Source organism: Rutidosis leptorrhynchoides, chromosome 3 (assembly GCF_046630445.1).
Source record: "Rutidosis leptorrhynchoides isolate AG116_Rl617_1_P2 chromosome 3, CSIRO_AGI_Rlap_v1, whole genome shotgun sequence".
In the NCBI taxonomy this organism is placed as follows: domain Eukaryota; kingdom Viridiplantae; phylum Streptophyta; class Magnoliopsida; order Asterales; family Asteraceae; genus Rutidosis; species Rutidosis leptorrhynchoides.
In genome coordinates, this window is record NC_092335.1 from 385,545,718 (window position 1) to 385,569,926 (window position 24,209).

At 33.9% G+C, this 24,209-nt stretch overlaps 1 non-coding gene across 1 annotated transcript; it reads right to left on the minus strand.

Annotated features, from left to right (window-relative positions):
• Nucleotides 1-15,110: 15,110 nt before the first annotated feature.
• Nucleotides 15,111-15,217, minus strand: LOC139903122 (small nucleolar RNA R71). The gene has a single exon (XR_011777966.1). It is a non-coding gene; the product is annotated as a small nucleolar RNA R71 (small nucleolar RNA).
• Between the last annotated feature and the right edge of the window lie 8,992 nt (nt 15,218-24,209).

Genomic DNA, 24,209 nt, shown 5'->3' on the forward strand with positions numbered 1-24,209 from the left:
TTTGGATAGTAAATTTTTACTCGAATTAGCAAATGGTAAATTAATTTCAGCAGATAATATATGTCGGAATCGAGAAATTAAACTGGTTAGCGAAACATTTAAGATTGATTTGATACCAGTAGAGTTAGGGAGTTTTGATGTGATAATCGGTATGGACTGGTTGAAAAAAGTGAAAGCAGAGATCGTTTGTTACAAAAATGCAATTCGCATTATACGAGAAAAAGGAAAATCCTTAATGGTGTACGGAGAAAAGGGCAACACGAAGCTACATCTTATTAGTAATTTGAAGGCACAAAAACTAATAAGAAAAGGTTGCTATGCTGTTCTAGCACACGTCGAGAAAGTACAAACTGAAGAAAAGAGCATCAATGATGTTCCCATTGCAAAAGAATTTCCCGATGTATTTCCGAAAGAATTACCGGGATTACCCCCACATCGATCCGTTGAATTTCAAATAGATCTTGTACCAGGAGCTGCACCAATAGCTCGTGCTCCTTACAGACTCGCACCCAGCGAGATGAAAGAACTGCAAAGCCAATTACAAGAACTTTTAGAGCGTAGTTTCATTCGACCAAGCACATCACCGTGGGGAGCTCCTGTTTTGATTGTCAAGAAGAAAGATGGTACATTCAGGTTGTGTATCGACTACCGAGAGTTGAACAAACTTACCATCAAGAACCGCTACCCACTACCGAGAATCGACGACTCATTTGATCAACTACAAGGCTCGTCTGTTTATTCAAAGATTGACTTACGTTCCGGGTATCATCAAATGCGGGTGAAAGAAGATGATATTCCAAAGACTGCTTTCAGAACACGTTACGGTCATTATGAGTTTATGGTCATGCCGTTTGGTTTAACTAATGCACCAGCTGTGTTCATGGACCTTATGAACCGAGTGTGTGTACCATACCTTGACAAGTTTGTCATTGTTTTCATTGATGACATACTTATTTACTCAAAGAATGACCAAGAACACGGTGAACATTTGAGAAAGGTGTTAGAAGTATTGAGGAAGGAAGAATTGTACGGTAAGTTTTTTAAAGTGTGCATTTTGGTTGGAAGAAGTTCAATTCCTCTGTCACATAGTGAACAAAGAAGGTATTAAGGTGGATCCGGCAAAGATAGAAACTGTTAAAAAGTGGGAAACCCCGAAAACTCCGAAACACATACGCCAGTTTTTAGGACTAGCTGGTTACTACAGAAGGTTCATCCAAGACTTTTCCAGAATAGCAAAACCCTTGACTGCATTAACGCATAAAGGGAAGAAATTTGAATGGAATGATGAACAAGAGAAAGCGTTTCAGTTATTGAAGAAAAAGCTAACTACGGCACCTATATTGTCATTGCCTGAAGGGAATGATGATTTTGTGATTTATTGTGACGCATCAAAGCAAGGTCTCGGTTGTGTATTAATGCAACGAACGAAGGTGATTGCTTATGCGTCTAGACAATTGAAGATTCACGAACAAAATTATACGACGCATGATTTGGAATTAGGTGCGGTTGTTTTTGCATTAAAGACTTGGAGGCACTACTTATATGGGGTCAAAAGTATTATATATACCGACCACAAAAGTCTTCAACACATATTTAATCAGAAACAACTGAATATGAGGCAGCGTTGGTGGATTGAATTATTGAATGATTACGACTTTGAGATTCGTTACCACCCAGGGAAGGCAAATGTGGTAGCCGATGCCTTGAGCAGGAAGGACAGAGAACCCATTCGAGTAAAATCTATGAATATAATGATTCATAATAACCTTACTACTCAAATAAAGGAGGCGCAACAAGGAGTTTTAAAAGAGGGAAATTTAAAGGATGAAATACCCAAAGGATCGGAGAAGCATCTTAATATTCGGGAAGACGGAACCCGGTATAGGGCTGAAAGAATTTGGGTACCAAATTTGGAGATATGAGAGAAATGGTACTTAGAGAAGCTCATAAAACCAGATACTCAATACATCCTGGAACGGGAAAGATGTACAAGGATCTTAAGAAACATTTTTGGTGGCCGGGTATGAAATCCGATGTTGCTAAATACGTAGGAGAATGTTTGACGTGTTCTAAGGTCAAAGCTGAGCATCAGAAACCATCAGGTCTACTTCAACAACCCGAAATCCCGGAATGGAAATGGGAAAACATTACCATGGATTTCATCACTAAATTGTCAAGGACTGCAAGTGGTTTTGATACTATTTGGGTAATAGTTGATCGTCTCACCAAATCAGCACACTTCCTGCCAATAAGAGAAGATGACAAGATGGAGAAGTTAGCATGACTGTATTTGAAGGAAGTCGTCTCCAGACATGGAATACCAATCTCTATTATCTCTGATAGGGATGGCAGATTTATTTCAAGATTCTGGCAGACATTACAGCAAGCATTAGGAACTCGTCTAGACATGAGTACTGCCTATCATCCACAAACTGATGGGCAGAGCGAAAGGACGATACAAACGCTTGAAGACATGCTACGAGCATGTGTTATTGATTTCGGAAACAGTTGGGATCTACATCTACTGTTAGCAGAATTTTCCTACAACAACAGCTACCATTCAAGCATTGAGATGACGCCGTTTGAAGCACTTTATGGTAGAAAGTGCAGGTCTCCGATTTGTTGGAGTGAAGTGGGGGATAGACAGATTACGGGTCCGGAGATTATACAAGAAACTACCGAGAAGATCATCCAAATTCAACAACGATTGAAAACCGCCCAAAGTCGACAAAAGAGCTACGCTGACATTAAAAGAAAAGATATAGAATTTGAAATTGGAGAGATGGTCATGCTTAAAGTTGCACCTTGGAAAGGCGTTGTTCGATTTGGTAAACGAGGGAAATTAAATCCAAGGTATATTGGACCATTCAAGATTATTGATCGTGTCGGACCAGTAGCTTACCGACTTGAGTTACCTCAACAACTCGCGGCTGTACATAACACTTTTCACGTCTCGAATTTGAAGAAATGTTTTGCTAAAGAAGATCTCACTATTCCATTAGATGAAATCCAAATCAACGAAAAACTCCAATTCATCGAAGAACCCGTCGAAATAATGGATCGTGAGGTTAAAAGACTTAAGCAAAACAAGATACCAATTGTTAAGGTTTGATGGAATGCTCGTAGAGGACCCGAGTTCACCTGGGAGTGTGAAGATCAGATGAAGAAGAAATACCCGCATCTATTTCCAGAAGATTCATCAACACCTTCAACAGCTTAAAATTTCGGGACGAAATTTATTTAACGGGTAGGTACTGTAGTGACCCGAACTTTTCCATGTTTATATATATTAATTGAGATTGATATTTACATGATTAAATGTTTCCAACATGTTAAGCAATTAAACTTTTTAAGACTTGATTAATTGAAATATGTTTCATATAGACAATTGACAACCCAAGTTGATCGGTGATTCACGAACGTTAAAACTTGTAAAAACTATATGATGACATATATATGGATATATATATAGTTAACATGATACTATGATAAGAAAACATATCATAAAGTATATTAACAATGAACTACATATGTAAAAACAAGACTACTAACTTAATGATTTTTAAACGAGACATATATGTAACGATTATCGTTGTAAAGACATTTAATGTATATATATCATATTAAGAGATATTCATACATGATAATATCATGATAATATAATAATTTAAAATCTCATTTGATATTATAAACATTGGGTTAACAACATTTAACAAGATCGTTAACCTAAAGGTTTCAAAACAACACTTACATGTAACGACTAACGATGACTTAACGACTCAGTTAAAATGTATATACATGTAGTGTTTTAATATGTATTTATACACTTTTGAAATACTTCAATACACTTATCAAAATACTTCTACTTAACAAAAATGCTTACAATTACATCCTCGTTCAGTTTCATCAACAATTCTACTCGTATGCACCCGTATTCGTACTCGTACAATACACAGCTTTTAGATGTATGTACTATTGGTATATACACTCCAATGATCAGCTCTTAGCAGCCCATGTGAGTCACCTAACACATGTGGGAACCATCATTTGGCAACTAGCATGAAATATCTCATAAAATTACAAAAATATGAGTAATCATTCATGACTTATTTACATGAAAACAAAATTACATATCCTTTATATCTAATCCATACACCAACGACCAAAAACACCTACAAACACTTTCATTCTTCAATTTTCTTCATCTAATTGATCTCTCTCAAGTTCTATCTTCAAGTTCTAAGTGTTCTTCATAAATTCTACAAGTTCTAGTTACATAAAATCAAGAATACTTTCAAGTTTGCTAGCTCACTTCCAATCTTGTAAGGTGATCATCCAACCTCAAGAAATCTTTTTTTCTTACAGTAGGTTATCATTCTAATACAAGGTAATAATCATATTCAAACTTTGGTTCAAATTCTATAACTATAACAATCTTATTTCAAGTGATGATCTTACTTGAACTTGTTTTCGTGTCATGATTCTGCTTCAAGAACTTCGAGCCATCCAAGGATCCGTTGAAGCTAGATCCATTTTTCCCTTTTCCAGTAGGTTTATCCAAGGAACTTAAGGTAGTAATGATGTTCATAACATCATTCGATTCATACATATAAAGCTATCTTATTCGAAGGTTTAAACTTGTAATCACTAGAACATAGTTTAGTTAATTCTAAACTTGTTCGCAAACAAAAGTTAATCCTTCTAATTTGACTTTTAAAATCAACTAAACACATGTTATATATCTATATGATATGCTAACTTAATGATTTAAAACCAGGAAACACGAAAAACACCGTAAAACCGGATTTACGCCGTCGTAGTAACACCGCGGGCTGTTTTGGGTTAGTTAATTAAAAACTATGATAAACTTTGATTTAAAAGTTGTTATTTTGAGAAAATGATTTTTATTATGAACATGAAACTATATCCAAAAATTATGGTTAAACTCAAAGTGGAAGTATGTTTTCTAAAATGGTCATCTAGACGTCGTTCTTTCGACTGAAATGACTACCTTTATAAAAATGACTTGTAACATATTTTTCCGACTATAAACCTATACTTTTTCTGTTTAGATTCATAAAATAGAGTTCAATATGAAACCATAGCAATTTGATTCACTCAAAACGGATTTAAAATGAAGAAGTTATGGGTAAAACAAGATTCGATAATTTTTCTCATTTTAGCTACGTGAAAATTGGTAACAAATCTATTCCAACCATAACTTAATCAACTTGTATTGTATATTATGTAATCTTGAGATACCATAGACACGTATACAATGTTTCGACCTATCATGTCGACACGTCTATATATATTTCGGAACAACCATAGACACTCTATATGTGAATGTTGGAGTTAGCTATACAGGGTTGAGGTTGATTCCAAAATATATATAGTTTGAGTTGTGATCAATACTGAGATACGTATACACTGGGTCGTGGATTGATTCAAGATAATATTTATCGATTTATTTCTGTACATTTAACTGTGGACAACTAGTTGTAGGTTACTAACGAGAACAGCTGACTTAATAAACTTAAAACATCAAAATATATTAAAAGTGTTGTAAATATATTTTGAACATACTTTGATATATATGTATATATTGTTATAGGTTCGTGAATCAACCAGTGGCCAAGTCTTACTTCCCGACGAAGTAAAAATCTGTGAAAGTGAGTTATAGTCCCACTTTTAAAATCTAATATTTTTGGGATGAGAATACATGCAGGTTTTATAAATGATTTACAAAATAGACACAAGTACGTGAAACTACATTCTATGGTTGAATTATCGAAATCGAATATGCCCCTTTTTATTAAGTCTGGTAATCTAAGAATTAGGGAACAGACACCCTAATTGACGCGAATCCTAAAGATAGATCTATTGGGCCTAACAAACCCCATCCAAAGTACCGGATGCTTTAGTACTTCGAAATTTATATCATATCCGAAGGGTGTCCCGGAATGATGGGGATATTCTTATATATGCATCTTGTTAATGTCGGTTACCAGGTGTTCACCATATGAATGATTTTTATCTCTATGTATGGGATGTGTATTGAAATATGAAATCTTGTGGTCTATTATTATGATTTGATATATATAGGTTAAACCTATAACTCACCAACATTTTTGTTGACGTTTTAAGCATGTTTATTCTCAGGTGATTATTAAGAGCTTCCGCTGTCGCATACTTAAATAAGGACGAGATTTGGAGTCCATGCTTGTATGATATTGTATAAAAACTGCATTCAAGAAACTTATTTTGTTGTAACATATTTGTATTGTAAACCATTATGTAATGGTCGTGTGTAAACAGGATATTTTAGATTATCATTATTTGATAATCTACGTAAAGCTTTTTAAACCTTTATTGATGAAATAAAGGTTATGGTTTGTTTTAAAATGAATGCAGTCTTTGAAAAACGTCTCATATAGAGGTCAAAACCTCGCAACGAAATTAATTAATATGGAACGTTTTTAATCAATAAGAACGGGACATTTCAATAGACACGGAGTAAATCTAGTAGAAATAAAAGAACGGTTGGCACCGAAATCAGATAATACTTTAGCGGGTATGGAATTTACAAGAAAGGTACCTGATACTACATCAAGTGATTTCCTCTCTTCATCCACGAAAATCTGAAAAGACCTTCCCTTTGGGGTACCCGCCAATTTCTCCAAATTTTTTATAGCCTTCTTTCTTTGTTCTTCTTTTATTTCAGATTCAGTTAGGTCCGGACATTGAGCCTTTATATGACCCTCATAGAGATAATTGTAGAACATTAGTGGCTTTGGAGCTAGTGCCCTACAATCCCTTGCATAGTGATCAGGATTGCCACAAGAAAAAAAAAATTAGAACGGAGGCGTTACTCCCTCCTTCTTACCATCACCACTAACTTTGCCCTTTTTCTAGGGCGAGTTACGTTGTTCAAATTTTATTTTTAGAGTAAAACCCTCTTTTTCTGAGAGGTCACCCCTGTTAGGACCCCGAAGTTGTATAGTATTAATGTGAAACATGCTTAAATGAAGGTTCCTTAGAAGAGGGCTATATAAGGAACCTATGTAGTCCTAATTAGATAGCCATTGTATTGTAACTGAGTTCTAGAAGCCGTGGAATGTAAATTTTACCGATTCTCTCTCATACCGAGTCTCCTTCATACATACCGAATCTCATTCTAACTTTTCATTTCTTCTAATCTCAACATGATCTGACCTATCATTTGGTATCAGAGCTTCCAGTGAGTGATATTACATCACTAGATCGATCCAGAGATTGAAGATTATAGAATCTGTACGCTCTCAGTAGATTGAATCAGATTCGGTATATTCGAATATGATAATCTGACGTTCAGATTTATGTGATAAGTTCAGAAAAGGTGTATTAAGTTGATTAGAAAGAGTTTCGATCATCATTACAGCTTTTTAACATCAATTATGAAGAATCAAGTTGATTTTTAGAGTTTGTGACTAAAACTCTCGGTATTAATCAATTCCTGCTTAATTCTGTATTTTAGTAAAGGTTTGAGGTTTCAGTTGTGATCGTGAGGTGTTAAATCACATTTCCGACAGTTTAATTTCATCAATTCTTCAAGTATTAAAGATTCGATCAACATTCGGTATCATAACTGCCATACCGAGTCTGCTTCAAAGTTGGTAATTCATCTTAAGTGTTGCAGACTGTGGTATGTTTGTGATTCTATCACATTCGGTTTGATCATACGTAGCTAATTGGTGTGGTTTGAGAAAGGATTCGATTGATTTTCTAAGTTTTTATACTTAGACTCGGTATTGTCAACTGCTACAGTTGACATTCGGTATTCTATACATTCGGTATCTTTGATATTCTGTGTGTTACTAACTTGTTTCCTTGTACAGCAAGGTTACCGAATCTAATTCAAAGGAATTGGATTGTGTTTGCATTCAAAAGTTTACAGAATTTGACTACGGAGTCAAATACCGAATCAGGATCTCGGTATCACTTAATACTATGGTTTTAAGTGTTCTAAAGCTTCAAATCTTGTGGTTACCAAATTTGTAATGAATCTGGGTGTGTTACTTGTGTTACTGATCAGTTTCTGATATAGAATCTGGTTTACCGAATCTGCTACAGTACCGAATCATTTACCGAATCTGCTACAGTACCGAACCAGATACCGAATCTGACATTTTTGTTAGATTTTTGTGAATCTTCATCCTAGATTTGTGTAATACCGAATCTTTACCGAATCTACCTCAATTTCAAGATGTATACTCAATAAACTTTGATCAATGGATCAGATTCCCGACCTCCAGTGTTGTTTGATGGCAAGTACACTCATTGGCTCCACCGTATCACTCAGTACATAGACTACAAGGGTGAGAAAGCAAAGTACATATGGGCTTCTCTGAGAGATGGTCCAATTGTAGAGTATCATCCGGATACTGGTATGCCAATTCCAGTCTATGAACTTTCTGGTGATAGATGAGAGAGAGCTCAGGGTGACATAGAGGGAAAAAACATTGTTATGCAAGCCATCCTGTATGAGTTGTTTGAGAATGTGGATAGCAACACCACATTAAAATATATATGGGAAGAGATCAAACGACAGCAAGAAGGTTATGACATGTCAAATGTTACTAAACTGAATAAGGCTCTGGGATTTTATGAAGATTTCAAGCAGGAATCCGATGAACCACTCAAGGATACCTACCATCGTTTCAGTGGTGTTCTCAATGAGTTGAAAAGGTACAAGATTATAAAAGTAAATGCTGAAGTCAACATGAAGTTCCTCAAAAATCTCAATGTTGATTGGCTTCCTTATAGAACCATTGTTCGATCTACTAAAGAGATTGACAAGATGACTATTCATGAGCTTGTTGGAGTTCTTATGCATTACCAACCTGAAGTGTCAAAACTTCAAGAAGGAAGAAAAGAGGTGATCCACTTGCCCTAATTGCCAAAAAGAAGAGCAAATCATTTACGACTTCCAAAAGCTTATCCAAGAAAGTGCTTGTAGAAGAATCAATTGATTCTGAAGAGTTGAATCTTTCTGATGTTGATGATTCTCACCTTGAATTAGTCAAGATGATAGCCATGTTCACCAAAGCCTTGAACAAACACAAGTTCAAAGGCAAATCAAGCAATCAACGCAAGAACTCATCTTCATCCTCCTACTACAAGAAACCTGATCAATCAAAACAACAACGTGATGATGATTCCAAGAAGGATGATTCAATCTGTTTCAATTATGGCAAAGCTGGTCATTACTCTCGTGAGTGCAAGATGCCTAAGAAAAAGGATGCAGCTTACTACAAGAAGAAAATATTGATGGCAAAGATTGTGGAAACTGGAGGAGAGCTGAAACCGGTTGATGAAACTTGGTTTAACTGGACTGATGATTCAGATTCAGAGGTGGAACATGCAAATGTTTACAAGGTAACCAAGCTCATCAAAGCAAAGGAAGCAATGGAGAATTCTGACTCAACATCTGATGATGATGAGGTACAACCAAATGAAATCTCAACTGATTTTATCAGAATGCAAAATGACCCGATGAAGAATTTGGTCTCAATGTCAAAAGAAGTTAAAGTTTTAAAATCTGAAAACAAGGTTTTGAAAGATAAAATAAAACTAAATGAGACCAAACCTTCATCATTTAAATTACAATCGGAGTTGCAAAGATTGAAAGTCCAACTCAGCTCTACGAAAACTGAGTTGGAAGATCTCAAAAAGACAATTCATCCGATTAAAGTCGAAAGGACTGATTATCGTCTAAAATCGGAACGACTTGCAGAAAAAGTTCAATTTTTAGAAAAAGATATTTCTGATTTGAAAATTCAACATGAACCCACACTTTCAAAGCTAAACAAGAAAATTATTCAATTCGAAAACACCATAATTGAGAAGAACACTGAAATTTCTTCATTGTCAAAAGAGTCTCTTCAAATGAAAGCTCAACTTGCTCGATATGAGAAAAAACTCTATCGTACAGAGCAATCTAAAGCTATCATTGATATGAAACTTTCGAAACAAATAATTTTCATGAATAGACCAAAAACGATTCATGGTGAAAAGTGGGGGTTGGGTTATGAAGATTTTAAGATTTTAGATAATGCTTCCAAAAAGATTCCAGGATTATATCATTCTGGTTACTTTCAAGCTGGTTTACCATCTCATTTTGTGCATGCTTCTGATGCTGATTTTGATGATGTTAATCCCGTACCATCAAATTAGCTTAATGTATAAGAAAATCAATGCTAAAATGGGTAAATTAAATCCTGATTTCTTGAAGGAACTTGTTGAAACTGAAAAGAATATGCAACGTGAAAATTATGTGCCTAAGCGTAGATTGGTTTATCTTCCTACACTCATGCTGGAGAAATACATTTTAATGCTTGAGAATGAAGTGTTTAACAAACCTAGTTCTAGCATTATTACCATAGATGAGGTGTTTGATGAACCAATTATTGATGTGAAACCAATTCTACCGGCCTTACCTGCATGTTCTAATAATGTTTTGTGTGAAGACCTAGCACATGAACTAATTGTCTTCTTTGAGACAGAATCCCTAGGTCAAAATTCTTTAGATGAAAAGATAGAATCTCGAGATGAACCACCTGTTGAAAACTTGATAGACTTTAACACAACAATTGATCCTTTGAATGAATTCTATGCAAGCATACCTGCTGTACGAATTTTGAGTCGTAAAGTAGATATACTGGAAAAGGAAAATGTTGAATTGCAACTTAAGTGTCAATCATTAGAACAAATGCTTGCTTTGTGATAAATTGCCTCTACTTCTTAAGAAAGAATGTACATATGATTTTAAGGAAGGTGAAGTGATAGTTTCTGCTGAGGAATTATGTCTTGAGATTAAAAGCTTAAAACAAAAGATAATTCAACTGAAACAGGCTAACACACTTAAGCAACCATCTACTGTTGAAACCAATGTGTCTGAATGTGTTGGTGGGATTACTAAGAAGGGGAAAGGGACAACAACATCAAAGGATGCAAAACCCATTACTATTCTTAAAAATCCTCTACGTTCTCAATTTGGTAAATGTGTTTCAAAAGTCGCACCTTCAACACAATTTGTTGTCAAGAAAGTTCATTCTCAAAATGGTTTTATGTCAACTGAAAAGATTCCTATGATTCCAATGTCAAATAAATCAAAGGAGAGTCTTTTAAAGAAATCAGTCAAGTCTAAACAACACACAAGTCCTAAACCTGATTTTAGTGAGTATGATGCAAAGGAACGTAAAATCAAATTAGAAATTTTGCAAAATCAATCATCTCATGTGTCAACTGAAAAGTTTGGACGTCTAACTAACAGAGGTGTTTTTCGTGTCACAGGTCATAATCCAAATTTGACTTACAAGTCTGTATGGGTTCTGATAGTGCTCCAAATGAACATATATTAAGGCTCAATATCCTTCCAATATGTAAAGCTTTTAGTTGCGATTGTTCTATTTTCAAGTAATAATCGTTTAAATAAATAAGTGCGAAGACAAAAGAAGAAAACGACGATTTGAAGACGAAAATGACCGAAAAGCTCAAATATACAAGATACAATCCAAGTGGTTTAATTTATTGATGAGAAACGTCTAAAAATTACAAGAGTACAAGTCGCGGAACGTAAAGTACAAGATATCTACGCGTACGAAAGGACGTTCGAAAATCCAGAACCGGGACATAAACCGAGCATCAACGCGCAAGTCAACGGAGCTAAAATTACAAGTCAACTATGCACAAGAATATAATATAATATATATATAATTAATATAAATTATATATATTATATATATATGTATATTTAAATAAAACGTCGGCAAATTAGAAAACAAAAGCATATGAGCTGTCCTAGGCTGCCATGCGATCACATGGCCTGGAGGCACAAAAACCATGCGATCGCATGGGCATGAAAAGTTGGCCAAGTGTTATAAAAGGCGACGTTTTCTGCCGAATGAATTACACACATCTTTTTCCTTTCTTTCCTCTGATCAAATTATATATATTTATATTTATAATTTTAAGTTTAATTTAAGATTAATAATAATTGGGTTATTATAAGAAATGTTTTAAGGTTTTGTAAGTCGGAACTCTGTCCGTGTAACGCTACGCGATTAATAATCACTGTAAGCTATGTTCTTCCTTTTTAAATTAATGTCTCGTAACTAAGTTATTATTATGCTTATTTGAGCCGAAGTAATCGTGATGTTGGACTAAATATTAAAATGGGGTTATTGGATTTTGTACCATAATTTGGGTTTGGACAAAAGATCGACACTTGTGAACATTGGACTATGGACTATTAATAGATGGGGGTATTGTCTAATTGAATGACAACTCATTAGAATCTGTCGAACCTATCTTCAAATTAGTTAATCTAATAATTATTAAATGATTATGCATGTCCTATTTAGTGACGTTTATACGACATCTTTTACAAATCATTTAATTTAATCAATTGGATTGGGTAATTTATTATTCATTATGGCCAAGAGAATTAATTAATGTATCATGGACTAATTATAACAGGGGTAGATTATATACAAGGGTAATTGGTGTAATTGTTAACAAAGTATTAAAATCTTGGATTATACGCAGTCGATAACCTGGTGTAATCATTAAACAAAGTATTAAAACCTTGTTACAGTTTGAATCCCTAATTAGTTGGAATATTTGACTTCGGGAATAAGGTTAATTTGACGAGCATTTTATAATTATGACCAATGAACTATTATGGACAAAAACCAGATAGGTTTCAAATAATTCAGGACAAAGGACAATTAACCCAGGGTAATAAATTAAAATCAAAACGTCAAACATCATGATTATGGAAGTTTAAATAAACATAATACTTTTTATTTCATATTTCATCATACCCTTATTTACTGTCATTTTAATTACTGCAATTTACTTTATCGCAATTTAAATTCTGTCATTTATATTATCGTCATTTATCTTTACGCTTTATTTAAAATCGACAAACCGGTCATTAAACGGTAAAACCCCCCTTTTATAATAATAATAATAATACTATATTACTAATATATATATATATATATATATATATATATATATATATATATATATATATATATATATATATATATATTTATACAAATATAATTGTTTAAAAATATAGTGTACGCAATAAGCTGTCTCCCTGTGGAACGAACCGGACTTACTAAAAACTATACTACTCTACGATTAGGTACACTGCCTATAGTGTTGTAGCAGAGTTTAGGTATATCCCATCTGTAAATAAATAATAAAACTTGTGTAATTTGTATCGTATTCCGTAATAAAAATAATAGTATTTCGTACGCCTCCGCTGTAACATCAATTTTTGGCGCCACTGCCGGGAAACTCGGTGAAAAATGTTATATTTTATTAAAAATAGATTGTTGTAAAAATATTTTGTATAAGTGTTAAAAAAATTAAAAAGAAAAAAAATAATATAAAAATATAAATATTTTTAAGATTTTATTTAAAATATATAAAATTAAAAAGTATTTTTATTTTTATTTTATTTTTTTGTTTTTAAGTTTGTTTTTATTATTTTGTAAAAATTAAAAATCAAATAGATATATAAATTATATTTGGGCCGAAGCCTGTTAAAAGGCCGGATGGATTCAGGAATTCTTGGGCCATGCGATCGCATGACCCAGTAGACTAAAATTCATGCGGTCGCATGGATGACTGGTCTAACACACATCCGAGGTAATTAATACGCAGTTAGGGTTTTATATTAATTATTATTATTATTAAACCTAATTAGGGTTTTTAGTTAATTAATATATATTTATTTCTAGTTTTAATATATAATTTGTAATATTAAGTTTAATTATTATTATTAATTATATAAATTAATATTTTTATAAAATAATATTATAAATATAATATTTTTATAAAATTTGTATTTTTATCATTTATTTCATAATATTTGTCGTTCGTAATTAGTTTTGAACTTAGTTTTTGCCGTAGTTATTTTATATTTCTAGATTTTTAGGCTTTGCCGTAAAATCCCTTAAGTGCTTTTCTTTAGATTAAGATTTGGGCGCCTTAGAAATTTACGACATCGATTATCGCTTTAGTTTTTAATAGATTTTAGTGCCTAATTAAGTTATTGCCGTTTTGGATATAGAATTCCTTTTAAGTTCTAATACCTTTAGACGTAAGTTTTAATTTTTAGTTTTTAGACTTTTAAGTTTCGACGCTTTACTTTCTTTCCTATTTTTTTTACGACTCTTATATTTCGACGCACTTTTTCTTTCTTATTTCTACGCTCTAGTTTTTAGGACATAGATTTTTATCTTCTTTAAATTTTGACGAAAAATTATTTTAAGCGATTAAATTGATAGACATCCAAAATTTTCTGCTTCGTAGTAATAGTTGGATTTATTAGTGGCTGAGTTGTGGATTTTCTGACTTAAAGGATCCTAGCTCCCTGCTGCATCTTTTAGCTATTCGAAACGTGGGCAAAAGCAGAAAAGTCTATTAATTTGATAACTTATATAAATTCTAATAGGATATTCAGTGAATGCACCGAGCAAAACGTTCACCACCTTTCATACGTTCACCACCTGTAACCCGATTAAGACATCTAGCTAATATAATTGCCGTTGATTTTTCTTTAGAATCATCATCTAGTCGAACAAGTTCTGATAATCCATTTTTTGAACCCGACTTCACAATTGAGAACCCGGAGGATATTCAAGAACAATTCCAAGATCCTGAAACACTAATCATTCCTCCTGAACTACAAACCGTTAAATCTGAATCCTCTAGTGATTCGTATTCATCAAATTCAATTATGGAAGTAACGGAACCTCTAAGTATGGAAGACCGAATGAGCGCCACACGCACGGGCCAAGGTCACGCCATTATTCGGCCAGATGTTAATGCGCTAGATTATGAAATCAAAGGACAAATCCTACACATGGTAACTAATCAATGCCAATATAGTGGTACGCCAAAAGAAGATCCAAACGAACATCTTCGAACCTTTAATAGGATTTGTACTCTATTTAAAATTAGAATCGTTACCAGAAGGAGCGATTGACACATGGGATGTCTTAGTTGAGAAATTTCTTAAAAGATTCTTTCCGACATCTAAAGCCGTGAGGCTTCAAGGAGAAATTGTTACGTTCACACAAAAGCCAAATGAAACATTATATGAGGCATGGACAAGATTCAGAAAATTGTTGAGAGGATGTCCTCAACACGGTTTAGACACTTATCAAATAGTGCAAATATTCTACCAAAGATGCGATGTTGCTACACGAAAAGACATCGACACATCAGCTGGTGGTTCCATTATGAAGAAAACCGCAACTGAAGCTCACAAAATTATTGATAACACAGCCTCCCACTCACATGAGTGGCATCAGGAAAAAGATATCTTTCGTTCATCTAAAGCGGCTAGAGCCGATTCTAGCCATGACTTTGATTCCGTTTTCACAAAAATAGATGCTTTCGAGAGACGAATGGAAAAGATTACTAAAGATATTCACGCAATACGAATCAGTTGTGAGCAATGCAGTAGACCACACTTAACGAAAGATTGTCACATTGAGCAAACCATGGAACAACGAGAGAATGTTTCCTACATGAACCAAAGGTCGAGAAATAATTATCAAAATAATTATCAACCGCCAAGGCTAAACTTCAATCGAAATCAAAACATTCTTTACAATCCAAATGGGCCAAACAATAACTCGTACAACCAACAAGGTCTGAATAACCAACCAACTAAAAAAAAACACTTTCAATCAACAAAGACCTAGCTTGTATAAACCAACACAACAAACCGAAGAGAAAAAGCCAAATCTGGAAGAAATGATAGCAATGCTAATGGAATCTCAAACACAATTTATTACATCTCAAACCCAAACAAATGAGAGGTTTGATAAGTCATTAAGAACTTAAGAAGCTTCCATTTTAAATCTAGAAAAACACGTAGGTACTTTTGCTAGCATGATGAGTGAGAGGGAACATGGAAAGCTACCGAGTAATACTGAAGTAAATCCTCGGAATGAGAATGTTAATATGGTTTCAACGAATTCTGAAAAACCAGCACCAGAAGATGGGAAGGTTTTAGATGTGAGTAATGATGAAGAAGTTACACCACTACCACCACCACCACCCGAGTATGTAAAGCTAGTGGTGGCACCATACATACCACCCATCCCGTTTCCAAGAAAAGGAGTTGAGTATGAGCAAGTAATAGGTAATAAAGTTTGTGATACCTATGGAAAGAAGAAGAAGAAGAATAAGAAAATGCAAGAAACAAAAACCGTAGAAGTAAACCCGGTGAAGACAGTTCCACCAAAACTTCCACCAAGGTTAGGTGATCCGGGTGAATTTATTGTTCCTTGTCTACTTAGTGATTGTGCCATGTATGATCCACTAGCAGATTTAGGTACGAGTGTGAGTGTTATGCCTCTTTCATTATATAAGAGATTAGGAGTAGGTGAGTTAAGTCCAACGAACATGAGTGTTAGACTCTTTGATCAAACCATTAAGCACCCAGTTGGAATTGCTGACAACCTACCCGTTCAAGTGGGTTATTTAACCTTTTTAGTCGAATTTATTGTCATTGACATAGAAGAGGACTCAAACGTTCCTCTAATTTTAGGTCAACCATTCTTAGCGTCCACCGGGGCGTTATTTGATGTAAGAGAGGGTATAATGACACTTAGTAATGATAAAAAATCGATCACCTTTGTGAGTCGAAAGTCTAAATCTCCACCAACCAAGACCGTTGAACCAATAAAAATGATTGGTGAGAACCATATTGTTTTACCAACTCCAATGGTAGTTCTTAGAAATAATAAAACGCCTAAGTGTGGGGAAGATGAAGTAACACCTAATGATGACCTGATAACAAAGAACCCCGTTGTTGATACGAAATTAAATGACCCCGTTATTAACAGTTCAATGAAGAAACTTATTAAACGGATTCGCGATGCTAGAACCAAGGGGAACTTTAAGTTATGTAACCGGTTAGTATCCAATCTATCGCCTAAAGAAAAGGCGAAACTAGTTGAATTTGTGAATATTACATAGGAATCCGACCAATGGCTTAAAGCAAAAGTCACAGATATGCAAGTTGATTATGGTCCAAAAGAAATTGACGATGAAGTTAATCACAAATTCGACACCACAGCTACCTAAGTGTGGGGAGATTCAAATGTTCTAAGAAAAAATGCTGTCTAGAGTTAGTTGTTCTGTTCTCGTGTAGTTCCGAGAATGGAATCCGATTGGTCTTTTCTAGTAGCAGACACTAAAGAACTAGTTTTCTCCCTCCATTCTGAATTTTATTTTGTTAATACGCTTTTTAAATTTAAGTTTTGTGTGAATTTAAAAACAAAATTTACTTTATTTCATTAAGTTTAAAAAATGATTTCTAAAAGTCGTCATAAGTTAAAGACTAGATCATAGAATCGAAATTGCTTTACCCGAGGGCGGGGCGAAAAATTTTGTTATTATTATTTTTAATTTTATTGATATAAAGTATACCAAAAAAATTAAAAAAACCCAAAAATCTTTGCTTTTAAAACAATCACTTTAAAAACGACAAATTTTAAATTTTGTCGAGGGACGCATTAGGTAAACATACCGAAACTACCTAAAGTAAAAGGAAACAAAATTTTAAAAAATTATTCATTTAAATTGTTTTAATAAATAAAGGTTTTATAATATATATATATATATATATATATATATATATATATATATATATATATATATATATATATATATATATATATATATATATATATATATATATATATATATATATATATATATATATATATATGTTTGTAGTTTATCTTATGTACAAAACAAGGTAAAATAGCGCATTTTCAAAGACTGGCATTAAGCTCAGTAAAAGCAACTAATTTTGACGACAAGATACAAAATATATGTGAAATAACAACTGCAGGAATGAACAAATGATATGCACTATTTATCATTCAAACAAACAACAATATGTTTGGAAACTTTGGTAAAATTGAATCATTTTTCTACGCTAATCACCCTCAATAATTTAAATTGTTAATGATTTCTTGCAAATGAGGGCATTGCAAGATCTTAAGTGTGGGAAGGGATTAAATTCTTTCGGTTTTAAAAATTTGACTTATACACTTGGTTTAATAGCCACCATTAAACTTTACTCGTAAAGCAGTAGTTGTATTAGAATCTAGTGCTCTCTGATAATAAAGAACAGCCCTAGTCTTATATACTGCCTACCCACTTCTAGTAAAATTTTTAAATGAACTCAAAATCATGTTTATACATATTTATGAACGATAAAACTAGGCGTTAACACCGAAATTATTGTTACCTCGGAGAGAACAGAAATGGAGAAACAACCCAAAACGCTTGAATTCATTTAAAATGGAATAGAAGAGAATAAAAAGGCAAAGAAAGAAATATAAAAGCCAAGTGTGAGAAAAATTTACCAAGTTATTTAAATCACATATCACATATTTTTGTACAAATAATTGAAAGTACATTTGTTTTGGACAATTTTAATCAGTTTTACCCGATTTCTTATAATATATTTGAAAGAAATGTGCCACTTGATTTAAAAGGAAGTAAAGACTTTCGGAAAAAGAAATGAAGGAAGTAAAGTCTTCCAAAAAAGACACGCGCTTCTTAATTTAGGTCAGGAAGTTGTCGTTGAAATGTCCCGTTCATATTGATTATAAACGTTCCATATTAATTGATTTCGTTGCGAGGTTTTGACCTCTATATGAGACGTTTTTCAAAGACTGCATTCATTTTTAAAACTACCATAACCTTTATTTTATCAATAAAGGTTTTAAAAGCATTACGTAGATTATCAAATAATGATAATCTAAAATATACTGTTTACACATGACCATTACATAATGGTTTGCAATAGAAATATATTACATCGACATATGTTTCTTGAATGCAGTTTTTACACAATATCATACAAACATGGATTCCAAATCTTGTCCTTATTTTAGTATGCAACAGTGGAAGCTCTTAGTATTCACCTGAGAATAAACATACTTTAAACGTCAACAAAAATGTTGGTGAGTTATAGGTTTAACCTATATATATCAAATCGTAACAATAGACCATAAGATTTCATATTTCAATACACATCCCATACATAGAGATAAAAATCATTCATATGGTGAACACCTGGTAACCGACATTAACAAGATGCATATATAAGAATATCCCCATCATTCCGGGACACCCTTCGGATATGATATAAATTTCGAAGTACTAAAGCATCCGATACTTTGGATGGGGTTTGTTAGGCCCAATAGATCTATCTTTAGGATTCGTGTCAATTAGGGCGTCTGTTCCCTAATTCTTAGATTACCAGACTTAATAAAAAGGGGCATATTCGATTTCGATAATTCAACCATAGAATGTAATTTAACGTACTTGTGTCTATTTTGTAAATCATTTATAAAACCTTCATGTATTCTCATCCCAAAAATATTAGATTTTAAAAGTGGGACTATAACTCACTTTCACAGATATTTCCTTCCTCGGAAATAAGACTTGGCCACGGATCGATTCACGAACCTCAAGTTTTTTTGGATAAAACTACTGGAAATGAGAAAAATGGATCTAGCTTCAAAGGATCCTTGGATGGCTTGAAAGTTCTTGAAGCAGAATCATGACACGAAAACAGTTCAAGTAAGATTTTCACTCGAAATAAGATTGTTATAGTTGTAGAAATTGAATCAAAGTTTGAATATTAATATTACCTTGAATTAGAAAGATAACCTACTGTAAATAACAAAGGTTCCTTGATCTTATATGATTACTTAGAATGGATTAGAAAGCTAGGAATTAGACTTGCAAACTTGGAAGTATTCCTGATTTTTATGAAACTATACTTATGGAATTTATGAAGAACACTTAGAACTTGAAGATGGAACTTGAGAGAGATCAATTAGATGAAGAAAATTGAAGAATGAAAGTGTTTGTAGGTGTTTTTAGTCATTGGTATATGGATTAGATATAAAGGATATGTAATTTTATTTTCATGTAAATAAGTCATGAATGATTACTAATATTTTTGTAATTTTATGAGATATTTCATGCTAGTTGCCAAATGATGGTTCCCAAATGTGTTAGATGACTCACATGGGCTTCTAAGAGCTAATCATTAGAGTGTATATACCAATAGTACATACATCTAAAAGCTGTGTATTGTACGAGTACGAATACGTGTGCATACGAGTAGAATTGTTGATGAAACTGAACGAGGATGTAATTGTAAGCATTTTAGTTAAGTATAAGTACTTTGATATGTGTCTCAAAGTCTTTCAAAGTGTAAGAATACATATCAAAACACAACATGTATATACATTCTAATGGAGTCGTTATGTCTTCGTTAGTCGTTACATGTAAGTGTTGTTTAGAAACCTTTAAGTTAACGATCTCAATTAATGTTGTTAACCCAATGTTTATTATATCAAATGAAATGTTAAATTATTATATTATCATGATATTATGATGTATGAATATCTCTTAATATGATATATACATTAAAATATCGTTACAACGATAATCGTTACATATAAGTCTCGTTTCGTAATTCTTGAGTTCGCAGTCTTGTTTTTACATATGTAGTTCATTGTTAACACACTTAATGATATATTTAAATATAATTTTATCATGTTAAATATAGTGTATCAATATCTTAATATGATACATATATATTTAGTAGACGTTATCATAACGATAATCGTTATATATCTCATTTCGAGTTTCTTAACTTAGTAATCTCATTTCTTATGTATATCACACATTGTTAATATACTTAGTGAGATACTTACTCATCATAATCTCATGTAAACCATATATATATATATGTCCATATATACCACAACATGTAGTTTTTACAATTTTGTAACGTTCGTGAATCGCCGGTCAACTTGGGTGATCAATTGTCTATATGAAACTTATTTCATTTAATCAAGTCTTAACAAGTTTGATTGCTTAACACGTTGGAAACATTTATTCATGTAAATATCAATCTCAATTAATATATATAAACATGAAAAAGTTCGGGTCACTACAGTACCTACCCGTTAAATAAATTTCGTCCCGAAATTTTAAGCTGTTGAAGGTGTTGACGAATCTTCTGGAAATAGATGTGGGTATTTCTTCTTCATCTGATCTTCATGCTCCCAGGTGAACTCGGGTCCTCTACGAGCATTCTATTGAACCTTAACAATCGGTATCTTATTTTGCTTAAGTCTCTTAACCTCACGATCCATTATTTCGACGGGTTCTTCAATGAATTGAAGTTTTTCATTGATTTGGATTTCATCCAACAGAATAGTGAGATCTTCTTTAGCAAAAAATTTCTTCAAATTCGAGACGTGAAAAGTGTTATGTACAGCCGCGAGTTGTTGAGGTAGCTCCAGTTGGTAAGATACTGGTCCGACACGATCTATAATCTTGAATGGTCCAATGTACCTTGGATGTAGTTTCCCCCGTTTACCAAATCGAACAACGCCTTTTCAAGGTGAAACCTTAAGCATGACCATTTCTCCCATTTCAAACTCTATATTTTTTTTTACTGTCCGCGTAGCTCTTTTGTCGACTCTGGGCGGTTTTCAATCGTTGTTGAATTTGGTTGATTTTCTCGGTAGTTTCTTGTATTATCTCCGGACCCGTAATCTGTCTATCTCCCACTTCATTCCAACAAATCGGAGACCTGCATTTTCTACCATAAAGTGCCTTAAACGGCGCCATCTCAATACTAGAATGATAACTGTTGTTGTAGAAAAATTCTGCTAACGGTAGGTGTCGATCCCAACTGTTTACGAAATCAATAACACATGCTCGTAGCATGTCTTCAAGCGTTTGTATCGTCCTTTCACTCTAACCATCAGTTTGTGGATGATAGGCAGTACTCATGTCTAGAAGAGTCCCCAATGCTTGTTGCAACGTCTGCCAGAACCTTGAAACAAATCTATCATCCCTATCAGAGATAATAGAGACGGGTATTCCATGTCTGGAGACAACCTCCTTCAAATAAAATCGCGCCAACTTCTCCATTTTGTCATCTTCTCTCATTGGCAGGAAGTGTGCTGACTTGGTGAGATGATCAACTATTACCCAAATAGTATCATAACCACTTGCAGTCCTTGGCAATTTAGTAATGAAATCCATGGTAATGTTTTCCTATTTCCATTCCGGGATTTTAGGTTGTTGTAGTAGACCTGATGGTTTCTGATGTTCAGCTTTGACCTTAGAACACGTCAAACATTCTCCTACATATTTAGCAATATCGGCTTTCATACCCGGCCACCAAAAGTGTTTCTTGAGATCTTTATACATCTTCCCCGCTCCGGGATGTATTGAATATCTGGTTTTATATGCTTCTTTAAGTACCATTTATCTCACATCTCCAAACCTTGGTACCCAAATTCTATCAGCCCTATATCGGGTTCCGTCTTCTCGAATATTAAGATGTTTCTCTGATCCTTTGGGTATATCATTCTTCAACTTTCCTTCTTTTACAACCCCCTGTTGCGCCTCCTTTATTTGATTAGTAAGGTTAGTACGAATAATTATATTCATAGCTTTTACCCGTATAGGTTCTCTGTCCTTTCTACTCAAAGCGTCGGCTACCACATTCGCCTTCCCCGAGTGGTATCGAATCTCAAAATCATAATCATTCAATAGTTCAATCCACCTGCGTTGTCTCATATTCAGTTGCTTCTGATTAAATATATATTGGAGACTTTTGTGGTCGGTATATATAATACTTTTAACTCCATATAAATAATGCCTCCAAGTCTTTAATGCAAAAACAACAGCACCCAATTCCAAATCGTGAGTTGTATAATTTTGCTCGTGAATCTTCAATTGTCTAGACGCATAAGCAATCACCTTCGTTCATTGCATTAATACACAACCGAGACCTTGCTTTGATGCGTCACAATAAATCACAAAATCATCATTCCCTTCAGGCAATGACAATATAGGTACCGTAGTTAGCTTTTTCTTCAATAACTGAAACGCCTTCTCTTGTTCATCCTTCCATTCAAATTTCTTCCCTTTATGCGTTAATGCAGTCAAGGGTTTTGCTATTTTGGAGAAATCTTGGATGAATCTTCTGTAGTAACCAGCCAATCCTAAAAATTAACGTATATACTTCGGAGTTTTTAGGGTTTCCCACTTTTCAACGGTTTCGATCTTTGCCGGGTCCACCTGGATACCTTCTTTGTTCACTATGTGACCGAGGAATTGAACTTCTTCCAACCAAAATGCACAATTTGAAAACTTAGCGTACAGATTTTCTTTCCTCAATACTTCTAGCACTTTTCTCAAATGTTCTTCGTGCTCTTGATCATTCTTTGAGTAAATAAGTATGTCATCGATGAAAACAATGACAAACTTGTCAAGATATGGCCCACACACTCGGTTCATAAGGTCCATGAACACAACTGGTGCATTAGTCAATCCAAACGGCATAACTATAAACTTGTAATGACCATAACGCGTTCTAAAAGCAGTTTTTAGAATATCTTCCTACTTGCATTTGATGATATCCAGAACGTAAATCGATTTTCGAATAAACCGACGAGCCTTGTATTTTATCAAATAAGTCGTCAATTCTCGGCAGTGGATAACGGTTTTTGATGGTAAGTTTATTCAACTCTCTGTAGTCAATACACAACCTAAATGTACCATCCTTCTTCTTGACAAACAAAACAAGAGCTCCCCGTGGTGATGTGCTTGGTCGAATGAAACCACATTCTAATAGTTCTTGCAGTTGGCTTTGCAGTTCTTTCATCTCGATGGGTGCGAGTCTGTAAGGAGCACGAGCTATTGGTGCAGCTCCTGGTACAAGATCTATTTGAAATTCAACAGATCGATGTGGAGGTAGTCCCGGTAATTCTTTCGGAAATACATCGGGAAATTCTTTTGCAACGGGAACATCATTGATGCTCTTTTCTTCAGTTTGTACTTTCTCGACGTGTGCTAGAACAGCATAGCAACCTTTTCTTATTAGTTTTTGCGCCTTCAAATTACTAATAAGATGTAGCTTCGTGTTGCCCTTTTCTCCGTACACCATTAAGGGTTCTCGTTCTTCTCGTACAATGCGAATTGCATTTTTGTAACATACGATCTCTGATTTCATCTCCTTCAGCCAGTCCATGCCAACTATTACATCAAAACTCCCTAACTCTACTGGTATC